At 34.3% G+C, this 17682-nt stretch overlaps 1 protein-coding gene across 2 annotated transcripts in view; it reads left to right on the top strand.

Moving 5' to 3' along the window:
- The window catches only part of LOC143246642 (kinesin-like protein KIF13A), a 245665-nt gene that overhangs the window by 167294 nt on the left and 60689 nt on the right, over positions 1-17682 (top strand). The gene's annotated exons all lie outside the window — the stretch shown is intronic.

Below are 17682 nucleotides of genomic sequence, written 5' to 3'. Positions count from 1 at the left end.
AGGGTCTTTAATTTTACGGTAAGTTACAAATAGCTGTGTTAAACAAGGCTCTCTAACTTTACAGTAAGTTACAAATAGCTGTGTTAAACAGGGCTCTCTAACTTTACAGTAAGTTACAAATAGCTGTGTTAAACAGGGCTCTCTAACTTTACAGTAAGTTACAAATAGCTGTGTTAAACAAGGCTCTCTATCTTAACAGTAAGTTACAAATAGCTGTGTTAAACAAGGCTCTCTAACTTTACAGTAAGTTACAAATAGCTGTGTTAAACAGGGCTCTCTAACTTTACAGTAAGTTACAAATAGCTGTGTTAAACAGGGCTCTCTAACTTTACAGTAAGTTACAAATAGCTGTGTTAAACAAGGCTCTCTATCTTAACAGTAAGTTACAAATAGCTGTGTTAAACAAGGCTCTATAACTTTACAGTAAGTTACAAATAGCTGTGTTAAACAATGCTTTGTAACTTTACAGTAAGTTACAAATAGCTGTGTTAAACAGGGCTCTCTATCTTTACAGTAAGTTACAAATAGCTGTGTTAAACAGGGCTCCCTAACTTTACAGTAAGTTACAAATAGCTGTGTTAAACAAGGCTCTCTATCTTTACAGTAAGTTACAAATAGCTGTGTTAAACAGGGCTCTCTAACTTTACAGTAAGTTACAAATAGCTGTGTTAAACAAGGCTCTCTATCTTAACAGTAAGTTACAAATAGCTGTGTTAAACAAGGCTCTATAACTTTACAGTAAGTTACAAATAGCTGTGTTAAACAAGGCTCTCTATCTTAACAGTAAGTTACAAATAGCTGTGTTAAACAGGGCTCTCTAACTTTACAGTAAGTTACAAATAGCTGTGTTAAACAAGGCTTTCTAACTTTACAGTAAGTTACAAATAGCTGTGTTAAACAAGGCTTTCTAACTTTACAGTAAGTTACAAATAGCTGTGTTAAACAAGGCTCTCTAACTTTACAGTAAGTTACAAATAGCTGTGTTAAACAGGGCTCTTTATCTTTACAGTAAGTTACAATTAGCTGTGTTAAACAAGGCACTCTATCTTAACAGTAAGTTACAAATAGCTGTGTTAAACAAGGCTATCTATCTTTACAGTAAATTACAAATAGCTGTGTTAAACAAGGCTTTCTAACTTTACAGTAAGTTACAAATAGCTGTGTTAAACAGGGCTCTCTAACTTTACAGTAAGTTACAAATAGCTGTGTTAAACAAGGCTCTCTATCTTAACAGTAAGTTACAAATAGCTGTGTTAAACAAGGCTCTCTAACTTTACAGTAAGTTACAAATAGCTGCGTTAAACAATGCTTTGTAACTTTACAGTAAGTTACAAATAGCTGTGTTAAACAGGGCTCTCTATCTTTACAGTAAGTTACAAATAGCTGTGTTAAACAGGGTCTCCTAACTTTTACAGTAAGTTACAAATAGCTGTGTTAAACAAGGCTCTCTATCTTTACAGTAAGTTACAAATAGCTGTGTTAAACAGGGCTCTCTAACTTTACAGTAAGTTACAAATAGCTGTGTTAAACAAGGCTCTCTATCTTAACAGTAAGTTACAAATAGCTGTGTTAAACAAGGCTCTATAACTCTACAGTAAGTTACAAATAGCTGTGTTAAACAGGGCTCTCTAACTTTACAGTAAGTTACAAATAGCTGTGTTAAACAGGGCTCTCTAACTTTACAGTAAGTTACAAATAGCTGTGTTAAACAAGGCTCTCTATCTTAACAGTAAGTTACAAATAGCTGTGTTAAACAAGGCTCTATAACTTTACAGTAAGTTACAAATAGCTGCGTTAAACAATGCTTTGTAACTTTACAGTAAGTTACAAATAGCTGTGTTAAACAAGGCTCTCTATCTTAACAGTAAGTTACAAATAGCTGTGTTAAACAAGGCTTTCTAACTTTACAGTAAGTTACAAATAGCTGTGTTAAACAAGGCCTTCTAACTTTACAGTAAGTTACAAATAGCTGTGTTAAACAAGGCTCTCTAACTTTACAGTAAGTTACAAATAGCTGTGTTAAACAGGGCTCTTTATCTTTACAGTAAGTTACAATTAGCTGTGTTAAACAAGGCACTCTATCTTAACAGTAAGTTACAAATAGCTGTGTTAAACAAGGCTATCTATCTTTACAGTAAATTACAAATAGCTGTGTTAAACAAGGCTTTCTAACTTTACAGTAAGTTACAAATAGCTGTGTTAAACAAGGCTCTCTAACTTTACAGTAAGTTACAAATAGTTGTGTTAAACAAGGCTCTCTAACTTTACAGTAAGTTACAAATAGCTGTGTTAAACAAGGCTTTCTAACTTTACAGTAAGTTACAAATAGCTGTGTTAAACAAGGCTCTCTATCTTAACAGTAAGTTACAAATAGCTGTGTTAAACAAGGCTGTCTAACTTTACAGTAAATTACAAATAGCTGTGTTAAACAAGGCTCTCTAACTTTACAGTAAGTTACAAATAGCTGTGTTAAAGAGGGCTCTCTATCTTTACAGTAAGTTACAAATAGCTGTGTTAAACAAGGCTCTCTATCTTTACAGTAAGTTACAAATAGCTGTGTTAAACAAGGCTCCCTAACTTTACAGTAAGTTAGAAATAGCTGTGTTAAATAAGGCTCTCTAACTTTACAGTAAGTTACAAATAGCTGTGTTAAACAAGGCTCCCTAACTTTACAGTAAGTTAGAAATAGCTGTGTTAAACAAGGCTCTCTAACTTTACAGTAAGTTACAAATAGCTGTGTTAAACAAGGCTCTCTATCTTAACAGTAAGTTACAAATAGCTGTGTTAAACAAGGCTCCCTAACTTTACAGTAAGTTACAAATAGCTGTGTTAAACAAGGCTCTCGTAACTCGTAGCTGCATGTAATAAGTTTTTGTTTTAATTTACAGGATGAAACTTGTGTCAAACAATACTCATTTTACAAGATGTGAAACAACGAAGTCAGCCAACACGTTTAGCGTACTGTTACTTATTATTATACTGATTACTAATATGTTGCATGACTGGTATTAATAATCAGTAAAGCATGTTTCCGAGACTTGGATTGGCTGATGTCTATTAAATAACTCAGTTTTATTTTACTTAACCTCGTTCGATGTAAAGAGTCGTCCATTTCCTTGTGAGCAGGCTGGCTTAATGCTACAAGTGTTTCTTGTGAAGTTTCTCAGCGATAGTGATAATAGTGCGTCTCGAGAGGATGATGCGAAACGGAAATTGAATCCGAAATTGAAAGCGTTCGAACACAAACAAGCTTGTTTTGAATCTTGTGGCCTTAAACCCGAAAGGAAAGACAGTTCTTAGCTAGAGTGCGTGCCTTCAGGGTGAACAACGTATTGACTCGTTTGTTAAGCGCCATTTATATGTTACTCGAAAAGAAATAGTCACTCGAATAATGACGAAGTTTCTTTTTTCATTTTGTTTCACATTATCTGAAGAAACGTTGAAAACAATACAATTTAACGTTTGTTTTTTAATTTTGCACAAAGCTACTGGAGGGCTAGCTGCGCTAGCTGCCCCTAATTTAGCAGTGTAAGACTAGAGGGAAGGCAGCTATTCATTACCACCCATCGCCAACTCTTGGGCTACTCTTTTTTCAAAAAATAGTGAGATTGAGGGTCACATTATAATGCTCCCATGGCTGAAAGGGCGAGCATGTTTGGTGCGACCGGGATTCGAACCCGCGACCCTCGGATTACGATTCGAAGGCTTTAATCCACTTGAGCATGCCGGGCCAACATTAACTCTACATAACGTAATGTAGAGAATCCCTAATTAAAAATCTTTTTAAAGTTATAAAAACAATACAATTCCACATGAACTGTACACAGTGCCAAGAATCATAAGTGAAAAAATAAAACGTTTTAAAGTATGAAACAATACACTTCCACATGAACTGTACACAGTGCCAAGAATCATAAGTTAAAAATAAAACTTTTTAAAGTTATGAAACAATATAGTTCCACATGAACTGTACACAGTGCCAAGAATCATAAGTTAAAAAATAAAACTTTTTAAGGTTATGAAACAATACAATTCCACATGAACTGTGCACAGTGTCAAGAATCATAAGTTAAAAATAAAACTTTTTAAATTTATGAAACAATACAATTCCACATGAACTGTGCACAGTGTCAAGAATCATAAGTTAAAAAATAAAACTTTTTAAGGTTATGAAACAATACAATTCCACATGAACTGTGCACAGTGCCAAGAATCATAAGTTAAAAAATAAAACTTTTTAAAGTTATGAAACAATACAATTCCACATGAACTGTACACAGTGCCAATAATCATAAGTTAAAAATAAAACTTTTTAAAGTTATGAAACAATATAGTTCCACATGAACTGTACACAGTGCCAAGAATCATAAGTTAAAAATAAAACTTTTTAAAGTTATGAAACAATACAATTCCACATGAACTGTACACAGTGCCAAGAATCATAAGTTAAAAATAAAACTTTTTAAAGTTATGAAACAATATAGTTCCACATGAACTGTACACAGTGCCAAGAATCATAAGTTAAAATGAAACTTTTAAAGTTATGAAACAATACAATTCCACATGAACTGTACACAGTGCCAAGAATCATAAGTTAAAAATAAAACTTTTTAAAGTTATGAAACAATATAGTTCCACATGAACTGTACACAGTGCCAAGAATCATAAGTTAAAAATAAAACGTTTTAAATTATGAAACAATATAGTTCCACATGAACTGTGCACAGTGCCAAGAATCATAAGTTAAAAATAAAACTTTTTAAAGTTATGAAACAATATAGTTCCACATGAACTGTACACAGTGCCAAGAATCATAAGTTAAAAAATAAAACTTTTTAAGGTTATGAAACAATACAATTCCACATGAACTGTGCACAGTGTCAAGAATCATAAGTTAAAAATAAAACTTTTTAAAGTTATGAAACAATACAATTCCACATGAACTGTGCACAGTGTCAAGAATCATAAGTTAAAAAATAAAACTTTTTAAGGTTATGAAACAATACAATTCCACATGAACTGTGCACAGTGCCAAGAATCATAAGTTAAAAAATAAAACTTTTTAAAGTTATGAAACAATACAATTCCACATGAACTGTACACAGTGCCAATAATCATAAGTTAAAAAATAAAACTTTTAAAGTTATGAAACAATATAGTTCCACATGAACTGTACACAGTGCCAAGAATCATAAGTTAAAAAAATAAAACTTTTTAAAGTTATGAAACAATACAATTCCACATGAACTGTACACAGTGCCAAGAATCATAAGTTAAAAATAAAACTTTTTAAAGTTATGAAACAATATAGTTCCACATGAACTGTACACAGTGCCAAGAATCATAAGTTAAAAATAAAACTTTTTAAAGTTATGAAACAATACAATTCCACATGAACTGTACACAGTGCCAAGAATCATAAGTTAAAATAAAAAACTTTTAAAGTTATGAAACAATATAGTTCCACATGAACTGTACACAGTGCCAAGAATCATAAGTTAAAAATAAAACGTTTTAAAGTTATGAAACAATATAGTTCCACATGAACTGTGCACAGTGCCAAGAATCATAAGTTAAAAATAAAACTTTTTAAAGTTATGAAACAATATAGTTCCACATGAACTGTACACAGTGCCAAGAATCATAAGTTAAAATAAAACTTTTAAAGTTATGAAACAATACAATTCCACATGAACTGTGCACAGTGCCAAGAATCATAAGTTAAAAATAAAACTTTTTAAAGTTATGAAACAATACAATTCCACATGAACTGTGCACAGTGCCAAGAATCATAAGTTAAAAATAAAACTTTTTAAAGTTATGAAACAATACAATTCCACATGAACTGTGCACAGTGCGAAGAATCATAAGTTAAAATAAAACTTTTAAAGTTATGAAACAATATAGTTCCACATGAACTGTACACAGTGCCAAGAATCATAAGTTAAAAATAAAACTTTTTAAAGTTATGAAACAATATAGTTCCACATGAACTGTACACAGTGCCAAGAATCACAAGTTAAAAATAAAACTTTTTAAAGTTATGAAACAATATAGTTCCACATGAACTGTACACAGTGCCAAGAATCACAAGTTAAAAATAAAACGTTTTAAAGTTATGAAACAATATAGTTCCACATGAACTGTACACAGTGCCAAGAATCATAAGTTAAAAATAAAACTTTTTAAAGTTATGAAACAATACAATTCCACATGAACTGTGCACAGTGCCAAGAATCATAAGTTAAAAATAAAACTTTTTAAAGTTATGAAACAATACAATTCCACATGAACTGTGCACAGTGCCAAGAATCATAAGTTAAAAATAAAACTTTTTAAAGTTATGAAACAATACAATTCCACATGAACTGTGCACAGTGCGAAGAATCATAAGTTAAAAATAAAACTTTTTAAAGTTATGAAACAATATAGTTCCACATGAACTGTACACAGTGCCAAGAATCATAAGTTAAAAATAAAACTTTTTAAAGTTATGAAACAATATAGTTCCACATGAACTGTACACAGTGCCAAGAATCATAAGTTAAAAATAAAACTTTTTAAAGTTATGAAACAATATAGTTCCACATGAACTGTACACAGTGCCAAGAATCATAAGTTAAAAATAAAACTTTTTAAAGTTATGAAACAATATAGTTCCACATGAACTGTACACAGTGGCAAGAATCATAAGTTAAAAATAAAACTTTTTAAAGTTATGAAACAATATAGTTCCACATGAACTGTACACAGTGCCAAGAATCATAAGTTAAAAATAAAACTTTTTAAAGTTATGAAACAATATAGTTCCACATGAACTGTACACAGTGCCAAGAATCATAAGTTAAAAATAAAACTTTTTAAAGTTATGAAACAATATAGTTCCACATGAACTGTACACAGTGCCAAGAATCATAAGTTAAAAATAAAACTTTTTAAAGTTATGAAACAATACAATTCCACATGAACTGTGCACAGTGCCAAGAATCATAAGTTAAAAATAAAACTTTTTAAAGTTATGAAACAATATAGTTCCACATGAACTGTACACAGTGCCAAGAATCACAAGTTAAAAATAAAACTTTTTAAAGTTATGAAACAATATAGTTCCACATGAACTGTACACAGTGCCAAGAATGATAAGTTAAAAATAAAACGTTTTAAAGTTATGAAACAATATAGTTCCACATGAACTGTACACAGTGCCAAGAATCATAAGTTAAAAATAAAACTTTTTAAAGTTATGAAACAATACAATTCCACATGAACTGTGCACAGTGCCAAGAATCATAAGTTAAAAATAAAACTTTTTAAAGTTATGAAACAATACAATTCCACATGAACTGTGCACAGTGCCAAGAATCATAAGTTAAAAATAAAACTTTTTAAAGTTATGAAACAATACAATTCCACATGAACTGTGCACAGTGCGAAGAATCATAAGTTAAAAATAAAACTTTTTAAAGTTATGAAACAATATAGTTCCACATGAACTGTACACAGTGCCAAGAATCATAAGTTAAAAATAAAACTTTTTAAAGTTATGAAACAATATAGTTCCACATGAACTGTACACAGTGCCAAGAATCATAAGTTAAAAATAAAACTTTTAAAGTTATGAAACAATATAGTTCCACATGAACTGTACACAGTGCCAAGAATCATAAGTTAAAAATAAAACTTTTTAAAGTTATGAAACAATATAGTTCCACATGAACTGTACACAGTGCCAAGAATCATAAGTTAAAAATAAAACTTTTTAAAGTTATGAAACAATATAGTTCCACATGAACTGTACACAGTGCCAAGAATCATAAGTTAAAAATAAAACTTTTTAAAGTTATGAAACAATATAGTTCCACATGAACTGTACACAGTGCCAAGAATCATAAGTTAAAAATAAAACTTTTTAAAGTTATGAAACAATATAGTTCCACATGAACTGTACACAGTGCCAAGAATCATAAGTTAAAAATAAAACTTTTTAAAGTTATGAAACAATATAGTTCCACATGAACTGTACACAGTGCCAAGAATCATAAGTTAAAAAATAAAACTTTTTAAAGTTATGAAGTTTAATAAAGATATTAAGCAAATTATTTATGATGCAATACAGTAGAAACATTGTAGTAGAAACATTATAGTAGAAACAATATAAATAATTAGGTTTGTAATCTTGAAAGTCATTGTGAAACTTACACATTTGTATTCTTTTCCAAATCTAGCACTTGTTCAACCCGCCTTTATTATTAATAGTGTAGTTGAAACATTAATTCAACCTGACATATTGTTAATGGTGTGGCTGGAACATTAATTCAACCTAACGTAGTGTGGCAGGAACGATAATTCATCCTCACTTATTGTTAACAGTGTAGCTTAAACGATAATTTAATGACTTATTGTTAACGGTGTGACAGGAATGATAATTCAACCTGACATATTGTTAACGGTGTCACAGGAACGATAATTCAACCTGACTTATTGTTAACGGTGTGACAGGAACGATAATTCAACCTGACTTATTGTTAACGGTGTGACAGGAATGATAATTCAACCTGACATATTGTTAACGGTGTGAAAGGAACGATAATTCAACCTGACTTATTGTTAACGGTGTGACAGGAACGATAATTCAACCTGACATATTGTTAACGGTGTGACAGGAACGATAATTCAACCTGACATATTGTTAACGGTGTGACAGGAACGATAATTCAACCTGACATATTGTTAACGGTGTGACAGGAACGATAATTCAACCTGACATATTGTTAACGGTGTGAAAGGAACGATAATTCAACCTGACTTATTGTTAACGGTGTGACAGGAACGATAATTCAACCTGACATATTGTTAACGGTGTGACAGGAACGATAATTCAACCTGACATATTGTTAACGGTGTGACAGGAACGATAATTCAACCTGACATATTGTTAACGGTATCGAAAAAGTTTTAGTATCAGACCCTTAAGGGTTATTAAAATAGTACTGTATGTTATTTTAATATCAGCTTTTAAAGGATTCCTAGTATAATACTGAATGATCTTTGTCTCAGCCACTTAAGGGTTAGTAGGGTAGTACTATATGTTATTTTAGTTTCAGCCCCTTAAAGGGTCGCGGTTCAAAACCCTGTCACACCAAAAATGCCCGCTCTTTCAGCTGGAGGGGCGTTATAATGTTAAGGCCAATCCCACTGTTAGTTGGTAAAAGAGTAGCCCAAGAGTTGGCGGTGGGCGGTGATGACCATCTGCCTTTCCTCTAATCTTATACTGCTATATTAGGGATGGCTAGCGCAGATAGCCCTTGTGTAGCTTTGCCCCAAAATTAAAAAACAAATCTCGGAAAGATACGTCCAAAACCACCCTCTTTGGGAGTTTCTGGATTTGAATTTCTGCTATTCAACAAACTGTGGTGTAAAGACACTTCTTGGCTCCTGACTGACGTTTTACAACATGAGGTTATTTAATCAAAGGAAGCTGAACGGTGACTTAGTTGTTGCTACATATCATATCATTATGTACAAAATGAATCTATGCTTGTGAACATCAGTTTCTTCATTCATTAAAATTTAAGTGTCTGTTTGTTATTGTTTTATCTCACGCCATATTTACTTTCGGTGAGAGTTTGGAACACGGATTATAGACACTAGCTGCCTTCCCTCTTCATCTTACACTGCTAAATTAAGGACGGCTAGCGCAGATAGCCCTCCTGTAGCTCTGCTCGAAATTCAAAACAAACCAAATCTATTCTTGTCACTGTCAGAGGCGTCGAGAGGTAGGTCGGACTCAGTGGACAGTTATGTCCTCGAGCCCTTTTTGGAAGTCTTCATAAATTCGTGGTGCATTCATGGGCGTATGAAATTTCTTCTGGTGGGCGGAAGCCAAATGTGTTGAGAATTTACATCTTTTTAAGTCAAAGCGATTTCCTGCAGTATTGCAATATTTCCTGAAGTATATTATGAAAATGAAGATACAGTATTCTTCATCCCATATATCCCCGGGCCCCAGGACTGTAGCCTCCCTGACCACCTCTCGTCAGGCCTGATCACTGTAGACTAATCATTATACCTTTAAAAAAAAAGATACACAATTCTTTGTCTTATTAAACCAAACACGTGCAGAGCATCCTAATCTCCTCAACTTTTGAAATTAACGCAGCTGGAGTCACTTTCCATGCAGGAGTTTGTGATGGAAACAAAAGTCACGTTTGGCGTTATAAGATACTTGCCGTGTGTTTAAGTGGACCTTCTGTCAAAATGTTGACGATACAATAACGAAGTGGGTCCTAGCTAAGTGAAAGCATAGTTTTAATACTATTGTGGTGGAATGAAAGTTAGGGTAGATATTGTTAGGGGTGTGTGTTATAATAGATACAGCCATTAGTTTATAATTATTGTGTAATGATATTATTATGTAAGGAGGAATGAAAGTTAGGGTAGATTGTTAGTGGTATGTGTGTGTTATGTGGATACGGCCTTCAGAACACTATTCGAAAAACATTCTGCACTTTACTGATTGCGAAAGTAATCTTTTCTCACCTAGAAAAATCAGTTTTACACACACTCCCTCTGTCGTACGAAATATAAAAACACATTTAAACTGAAGTGGTTTAAAGGACAGTGGAAATTCAGAATTCAGCTGAATGATTGAAAAACCATCTTTGAATAATAAATATCCCGGCACTTAAATTATGTGACGTGACCTTTCGGATGTTTAACCTCATTTATTAATAACATTGTACTGTTTTTGTCAATAAGCGATGTATTCCTGATGCGTTGGAAAGCTATTGCTTTATGATTCCAACCCACAGTGTACACATAACCGGGAACCAGTGTTTGCTAGGAGAACACATCCCATTCACATCAATTCTCGACGGGGATAGAACTGATTCTTAATAATTATTGGTTGAGATTAGGCCTAGAGAAAAAGGACGAAAACATCAGTACGTTCTGGGAAACACACGCTCCTTAATAAAAAGATACTAAACACACTGAAAGCATTTTTTGTTTCTCAATTTAAACTGAATTCCCATCGGTCTCGAAGACTCAGATTCGTGCTTATCTTTAGCAACAGTCCTGTTGGCTGAAGATGTGGTGTTTGAGGCTTAAAATGTAGTTTCGTGAGGTTTTTTGTTGTTTTTTTTCTACGTGATACAACACGCGCATGAATAACGTAACCATGTTTTATACTCTTTGTTGTTAAGCGCAAAGACGCAATAAAATAGTTATGTCGTACCCACCACGGGTATCGATGCCCGGTTCTTAGCGTTTTAATCCTTCAGGCTTGGCCCGGCATGGCCTAGCGCGTAAGGCGTGCGACTCGTAATCCGAGGGTCGCGGGTTCGCGCCCGCGTCGCGCTAAACATGCTCGCCCTCCCAGCCGTGGGGGTGTATAATGTGACGGTCAATCCCACTATTCGTTGGTAAAAGAGTAGCCCAAGAGTTGGCGGTGGGTGGTGATGACTAGCTGCCTTCCCTCTAGTCTTACACTGCTAAATTAGGGACGGCTAGCACAGATAGCCCTCGAGTAGCTTTGTGCGAAATTCCAAAACAAACAAACAAACAAACAAAAAACCTTCAGGCTTACCGCTGAGCTTCTGAGAGGCATGATTAATCGGTGAATCATTTTTGTTTGTGCACGTTTCTGGGCTCTCTTCAACGGGCCCAGTACGACAACGTTGGTACAATTCAAGTACCAAAGGTTGATTGAATAAATACCAACACATTTTGCTCAGAAATTATAAATGTCGGTTTAAGAGCACGATACGTTCGTTTAAAATGTAGCTTCTGATAAATCCAGGTTGTTAAAGTCCACGCAGTTGGATGTTGTAATTTTTTTAATTGTTGCATGCGTAATACTTACATGAAATAACTTAAATAACCTAATATTTAGGCAAAGGTGTTACATAGTTAGGTGTTGGTAATCTAGCCATGCCTTGTTGTAATCTGTTAAGCCCAGCACTTAGCTAAAGACGTAACATTTGTTTGTTTTTGAAATTCGCGCAAAGCTACACGAGAGCTATACTGCGCTGGCAGTCCCTAATGTAGCAGTGTAAGACTAGAGGGAAGGCAGCTAGCCATCATCATCCACTCACAACTCTTGGGCTATTCTTTTTTCAAAAAATAGTGAGATTGAGGGTCACATTATAACGCTCCCACGGCTAAAAGAGGCGAGCTTGTTTAGTGCAATGGGGATTCGAACCCTCGGATTATCAGTCGAGTGCTTTAACCACTGGGCCATGCCAAAGATGTAACATAGTTGTGCTAGTGTAATAGACATTGTAGAATCTTCAAATCAGAAATGCAGAGAAACAAGATTTATCCACATGTGAGTGTCTAGTTAAATAAGCTATGAACTTTCTGCCTTTCAAGTTAATGTTGTTGTTGTTTTTGAATTAAGCACAAAGCTACACAATGAGCTATTTGTGCTCTACCCACCACGGCATCGAAACCCGGCTTTTAGTGTTGGAAGTCTGCAGACATACCGCTGAGCCAATGGGGGGCTTGAAGTTAATATTAAAATGTTGTATTTAGAGAAAATACACATATATAAAGTCATCTACACAGAATATGTTGTAACAGATTTACTGTTGTACATTTATTTTAGTGCCTACTTTTAATTCTCTATAGTTTTCTCTTTTGTCTGTGACGTATATTCTTAACTGCGTATTGCACAAGTCCCGCGTGTCCTCGAAAAATGCAGAACAATCGTGTGCATAAAAATCAACAACACTTGTTTGACGAAAGGACGCGAGAATATTGTCGAAATTTCTATAAACTTGCGTGATTTCTATGAAAATTGGCTAGCCGAGAGACGAGCGAGAAGAATATTATTGGACAGCAACAGTCAGTGTGATGTAGGCTTAGGAAGCCATAATTGTGATGAATGTCTATTAATCGGAAAACTACAGAATTTGACCAGGAACCTTTATAGATTTCAAACATCCCATACCTTTCAACTTCAGTGAGTTACGTCGGACGTTATTGTTTGTACGAGGATATTAAATAACTTGTTTAGTAAGAAATAAACTTCTAACTGGTGTGAGGCTAGCCAAAGAAAGACGTCGTTAACTTAAACTTGGATCGTCGATAAAATATTCAGTTCTAGACCGGATATAAGACTCAGTGTTGTCTGTAAGTTTGTTGAACTGTTGTATATAAATCATTATTTGTAATAACTATTAGTAATAACCGCTATTATAAATTGTATTGTTTTTATGTTTGTATATTAAAATATATTTGTGTTAAAGAAGGCTGTGGTTTATCAGTGGATAAAACACTTCCAAGATGGCCGAGAGTCGGTCAAAGATGACTTACGTTCTGGGCGATCGACATCGTTCACTGATGAAATGGTCGCTAAGGTGAAAGACAGTGAACCAGGCCTTTTCCTGATGATGAGAAATCTACTTGAAATAAAAATCCATCTCAGAACGGCTGGTATGGGTATTAACACTTTCTTTCTCCAGATCTTGCTCCGTGTGATTTTTTTTTTTCTGTTCCAAAAAATCAAAATTAAGTTGAAAGGAAAGAGATTTGATGAAATTCCAACCGTCCATAATAATGTTGCAGTACTTAGTCGTGTAACAGTTGAGGACTTCCAGCATTGCTTCCTAAAATGGCAGGAACGTTAGAACAAGTGTGTATCAGCTGGGGGAGATTACTTTGAAGGGGATAGTATATAATATTGTTGTATGTACATTATTCTTTAGTATAAAAGTGAAGTCTTAGAACATTTTGATCATATACCTCGTATATCTTCTGTAACAGAGCAGCCGAACTTTGTTACGTTTTCTCGTGATATCTCGTCTACTCCGTTAACAAAAATATTGTGCGTAAGTTCATTTATTACAATTCACGTAATCAGTGTAATGAACATGAAGCGGATAACTGAACACAGTTACATAGTTTATCACGAAACAGGCTTGCTATTGAAATATAGTGTTGTATACTTAGATTGATTTTTAACAAAGCGCATGTGCCGTTGTAAACTTATTATTTCTGTTCTTGTTTACTGCCATTCTTGCCCTTGATAAACTGTCCTAATTATGTACTTTTGATGAAAACGCGTTAGTGAGCTGGCGTCTGATGTTCATGAATAATCTGATCTTGGTACAGTTGCCAGTTTTCTGTTCTATAAAAGCAGAAAAATGACTGCTGTGGAAGTGAAAAGAGGTGAAGATAGTACGAGTGAAATTACGAATGTATGGAATAAAAGAGGAAAGAATACAGAATTAGAGAAATAATTACAGTTAGATATATGGTGGTAAGAAAATATAACTTATATTTTAATAAAAATACATATGACAGTTAAGCCAAAAAAAATAGTGCTCTACCAAAATACAAATGTGGCAATGTAACTGAAAAATATAAGTATAACAAATGAAATGAGTGGTAATAATTGTAGAATAAAGTAAATTAAAAAGCGAATGGTGAGGCCTAACGTGTAGAATAAAGTCAATTAAAAAGTGAATGGTGAGGCCTAACGTGTAGAATAAAGTCAATTAAAAAGTGAATGGTGAGGCCTAACGTGTAGAATAAAGTCAATTAAAAAGTGAATGGTGAGGTCTAACGTGACCAGGTGGTTAGGGACTCAACTCGCAATATACAGATAGTCCTCGTGTAGCTTTGCGCGAAATACCAAACAAATTACACGAGTAAATGTTATAATTAAGCCGTGCAATATCACACACTATTCACTGCACGTTAAACTGTGTGTGCATTATAAGAGTGGCAGTCAATACAAAATATCTGCAGAAATAGAATTGGATGAACGAGAGTAAGTTTGTCTGACATTTCGCGACCTGATGTCAAAAACACGCTTATACTTGCACAGTAAAATTGACATTTGATACAGTTTGTGGATGTTGACTTACAAACATTTTAGAGCTGAGTTAAGTAGATTGGGCTAGTATTTAGAAATCAAAACTCTGATTTAGTGCATACTTAAGTATGTATGCTAGGAGAACCTTAGGAACTATTTTTTTTAGTTGAAATCTGTGAAATACAGGGTGTTTCAAAAGTCACTGTGCACTTATATATTTATTAACAGACATATTTCAATATAGAATACAGGAGGTAAGTATGAATGACAATTATAAACAATGTTGAAAGTGACCCCCGTTGGCATCAATTCAGGCCTGGATCATTCTTATTTTGTTTCTGAACACCGCTATCAGTTGCTGGCTTGAAATAAGACTGAATAAAATATGATTACAAAACTGCACAGTGACTTTCCGAACACCCTGTAGAATCAAAACTCCAAAGAGATTATTAGACCGGATTGTATAGCCGCGTGAAAAGGGCGCGTTACTGAACTTAATGGAAAAAATAAAGTATTTGCACATTTTATATACCAAATTTTGTAGACGCTGGACATTGGAAACGTTTTTATCTTTGATTAATATGGCAGTATTCACACTGTGTGTGCGGATGATTTAGTGTATTTATTTAACATTGATTTAATGATACATTATAAATATGCTTGCCTGTGCAAACATTTTAAATATTTCATGTATGTTTCATTCGTTCGTCAACCATAAATATGAAAACGTGTGACGTCAAAGGGCATGATCGTTTTATGTGCAGATTCGTGTTTTACTTTTACTTGGAGTTGCGCAATAGCTAAATTTGGATACCAGACCGCCTGTTTTGGATATTTAACCATTGGGTAAGTCAGACCTATGCGGTTAATCAGCCTTAAGTTACGGTTTTACAAACGTAGATGATACGTCGTATTTTAATAGGTTGAGTTCAGGTTACATAGCTTTATATCACTAGCTTACAACGATAGAACAGACTATAAGCCTAGTGCCTTTCTTCTGAAACCCTCGAGGGGTTAGGTTTTAAGTCTTTGACGTTTGTAATGAACATTCGTGACCTAACTTATTCTTGATAATAGAAACCCACGTGAAATAAAAATGCATCTCAGAACGGCTGGTATGGGTATTAACACTTTTATTGATAAGGAGAGAACAACGTTTCAACCTTCCTCCGTCGCGCCAAAACATGATCGCCCTCCCAGCCGTGGGGGCGTTATAATGTACGTTCAATCCCATTATTCGTTGGTAAAAGAGTAGCCCAAGAGTTGGCGGTGGGTGGTGATGACTAGCTGCCTTCCCTCTAGTCTTACACTGCTAAATTAGGGACGGCTAGCACAGATAGCCCTCGAGTAGCTTTGTGCGAAATTCAAAACAAAACAAATCGACCTTCCTAAGTTACCTTCAGGTTAACAAAGTTTGCAACTTAATATCTGGGTGTTTTCTATGGTTATGTTGTGTTTATTTGATTTGCAGTGTTCAAAAACGTGTGAAGGTGTTTTTTGTGTTCTTTGGATCTAGTTTCCATTTTTCTGCTTGTTTCTCCCGTATAGAAGTCAGGGCAGTTGTTGTATTGTACTTCATAAATTATGTTGGTGTTGTATTTGTCAATGTAGTTTTTACATAGTATGGACTTTAGTTTTGTACCTGATTTTTGAATAAATTTGGTGTCTACTGGATGTTATGTTTTAAGTTTTTTCCAAATGTTGGTTATTTTTTCGCTGATATCGGAAACATATGGTATGCAGCGATACAAGGTTTTGTAATTTGTTGTATCTTGGAATTTATTGTTGTTTGCTTCTTGCTGACTGTGTTGTTTGTCTGGGTGTGCGCGTATAATTTTTCCATTGTTTTTGAGGAGATTTGCTGATGTTGATGAAGTGTTGTTTTATTTTGTTGATTTCATTGTTAATTTTATCAGGTGAACATAGTTTTATGGTTGTGTTTATTTGGTTTCTTAATATGTTCAGTTTTTGTTTTGTTTCATATGCTGAGTCCCAGGAAATGTATAATGCCGTATGGGTGATTTTTCTGTGGATTTCTGTTTTGAATTGTGTATCAGTTCTAGTGATCTTGAGGTTAAGAAATGTTATTTGGTTAGTTTTCTCCTGTTCACAGGTGAACTTAATGTTGGGTGAATGGAGTTAATGTGATTGAAAAAAAACTAAGTGTGTTGTGTAGATGTGAATACAACAATTGTATCATCAGCATGCCTGTACCAGTATAGTGGTGGGTGTAAGGCTGAATTGATCGCTTGAGATTCAATCTGTGTCATGGTGTTGACTAGAACTGGTGACACGGGATTCCCAATACTTAGGCCTTTTATATGTACCAGTTTATACTCTCGTCCCTAAGACATGTGACCGTTCTCTCTCTCTTAACCTGAAGATGACCTAGGAAGGTTGAAACGTTGTTCTCCCCTTATCAATAAAAGTGTTAATATTTATATCAGCTGTTCTAAGATATATCTAATATATATATATTCTGAGATAGTGACCTAGTTTACTTCGAGACACACAAATATTTAATAATTATTTATCACGCAGCCACGTAGTGGATACAATCAAACAGCTTTGAGAAACCACAGACAGATATTAATTTTTCAGCCTTTCTGTGCTGGTTTAGATATTCGTTTATTTAGAGATTCGGTTCACTCATGGCCCAGTGAAGTGCCTAGAATATGATTCTGTAGACCATAGTTTACCTATTGTTGCTGCAAGATGGCGCTCCACACTTTGCTGTCGTAGGCGCGTTTTAAGAGTGATGATCGAATCCCATTGTTTGATTGGGTGAATCTAGTGTTGTTTTATTTGTTGTATTTCCTTAGGCCTACCAGTTCAAAGTTGATCATAATTTGTGATCAAGT

This window comes from Tachypleus tridentatus, chromosome 3, assembly GCF_004210375.1.
Source record: "Tachypleus tridentatus isolate NWPU-2018 chromosome 3, ASM421037v1, whole genome shotgun sequence".
Classification (NCBI taxonomy): domain Eukaryota; kingdom Metazoa; phylum Arthropoda; class Merostomata; order Xiphosura; family Limulidae; genus Tachypleus; species Tachypleus tridentatus.
Note: the sequence above shows the minus strand (reverse complement) of the source record. Positions and strands in the feature narration are given on the sequence as shown.